A 2,454-nucleotide genomic window follows, 5' to 3' on the forward strand; every position below is an offset into this window, starting at 1 on the left:
TCTTATTGCCTCTAGTTACCAAGATTGGTTAACAGAATTTCAAGAGGTGAGCGACAAAAGACTCCTCTGGGACTTGATCAAATATAAAATCAGACAATGTACTATTTCTTTTTGTAAAACAAAAGCAAGAGACAGAAGGAATAAACTTACTGATCTTGAAAGGAAACTTAAAGAAAGTGAGGAACTTTGTGCTTGTAATCCTACTGAACAGAATATACTGCAGCTTGAAGAACTTAAAAGTGAATATGATTCTGAGTATGACTACATTACTCGTGGAAACATTATACGGTCCAAAGCTAACTTGTTTGAAAAAGTAGAAATAAATAACAAATACTTTTTGAGTCTTGAAAAATCTAGAAATAAGAAAAACTGTATTCGAAAGCTGTTTGACAAACAAGGACGAGTAGTGACAAACTGCAGAGCTATTATGGCTGAATTAAAAGAATTCTATCAAGATCTATACACTAATAGGGATTCAGATTTTGATGAAGATGTTTTCCATTCCTTTCAGACTCAGAACGTTAGCATACCTAAGTTATCGGATAACCTAAGCCAACAGTGTGATGGATTGCTGACTTACACTGAATGTTATAAAGCTCTAGAGAAATTTGAAAATAATAAATCGCCGGGAAATGATGGCCTTACGGCTGAGTTCTACAAAGCGTTTTGGCCAATTTTAGGCACTCTTCTGGTAGACTCTTTAAATGCTGCATATTTAAATGGCAAACTGTCAAATTCCCAGCGGCAGGCAATTATTCGGTTAATTGAAAAGAAAGACAAGGATAGAAGATGTGTGGATAATTGGAGACCGATATCGTTGCTAAATGTGGACTATAAAATCGGATCTAAAGCTCTAGCAGTAAGGCTCGAAAAGACTCTCCCATTTATCATTCATGAAAACCAATGCGCATATGTCAAGGGGAGAACGATCTTTGACGCAGTGAGGTCAATTATATATACCAAACTACAGAATATTCCGGATCTTATGACATTTGACTTTAAGAAAGCTTTTGATTCTTTGAGCTGGAATTATTTGTTTCATACACTAAAAGTTTTTAATTTTGGCGACTCCTCTTTGCGCTGGATTAGAGTACTTTACTCGGCCATTTCAAGCTGTATTATGAATAATGGCTTCGCATCTGATATTTTTGAGGTCAATAGAGGAGTTCGCCAGGGGGATCCTTTGTCACCATACCTATTTATTATTGCCCTTGAAATTGTCAATATAAGTATTCGTGAAAATAATGACATTAAAGGAATCAAAGTTGGTAAATGTGAAGTTAAACTTAGCGTCTTTGCTGACGATCTGACAACTTTTGTTAGTGATACACAGTCCTTTTTCTTGCTGCAAGGTCTCTTAGATAGATTTGGTAGAATTTCTGGACTAAGGTTGAACGAAGAGAAAACAGAAGCGTATTGGCTTGGTAGCCTTCATGAGTCGCCAGAGTATATTGGCGTTGACAAAGTAAACAAACCAATGAAAATTTTAGGCATTTTCTTTACGTATAACTGGCAAAAGTATCAGGAGCTCAACTTTGAAAATATTATTAGGTCCATTCAAAAATCTATCAATGCATGGCGGTGGAGAAACTTAACACTGATTGGTAGAATTCAAATTATTAAGACCTTCGCAATCCCCAAAATTATGTTCCGGGCATCGTTAATCCCTTTAACAAAAGAGATTGTGAAGCAGGTGAATAATGTTCTTTTCAATTTTATTTGGAATTCGAGGAAAGATCAAATAAAGCCCCTCACACTTCTCCGTGATTATAAAGATGGTGGATTACGTATGCCACATATTGAAACACTTATCAACCCTTGTAGAAATAGACATACAGTATTGTGAAAAAGTAATGAGAACGTAATTCGACGAAATGCGCGAATTTCGGGGCTTTTCGACGAAAAATGGCGAATTTTTGTCCAGCGCGAAAGTTCGCAGAAAATTCGCCGAATTTTCGCAATGTCTATTGTTGTAGTTGACGCGAATTTTCGATCGAAAATTCGCTCTTCCCGAATCTTCCTTCGAATTTTCGAGCGAACATTTGTTGTTTTGGTATAGTTTCTGTGGGTGTTACCAGCGAGCACAACACTAGAATGTATGGGATTATAGAAAGCAACATCTCACCCTATTAAGTGCTTTTGTTTCAAACTTACCATGCAAATGTCCAGAAGAATAGACCTTATGTTTGTTTTACAGTCTCAAGGTTTCCAAACTAAAAGTTTCTTTCTTAAGGCGCCGTTACACTATGAAATATTTCTCAATGCTATTCTATCACTGCCTTTCCAAATTGCTCGAAATTGCTCACCTGAATCCTTTCCCATTCCTTTGGCAGAGGTTTTTTGGTGAAAAATGATTTCAAGCAGTCCTTCTAAAGCGACAAAGTTTACAGTGTCCCCAATTTAGTGCTGCAACGCTGGCTTTCCGTTTCCCTGCGAAATTAACGCTTTTGGTTT

This window comes from Montipora capricornis, chromosome 6, assembly GCF_036669925.1.
Source record: "Montipora capricornis isolate CH-2021 chromosome 6, ASM3666992v2, whole genome shotgun sequence".
Taxonomy (NCBI): Eukaryota; Metazoa; Cnidaria; class Anthozoa; order Scleractinia; family Acroporidae; genus Montipora; species Montipora capricornis.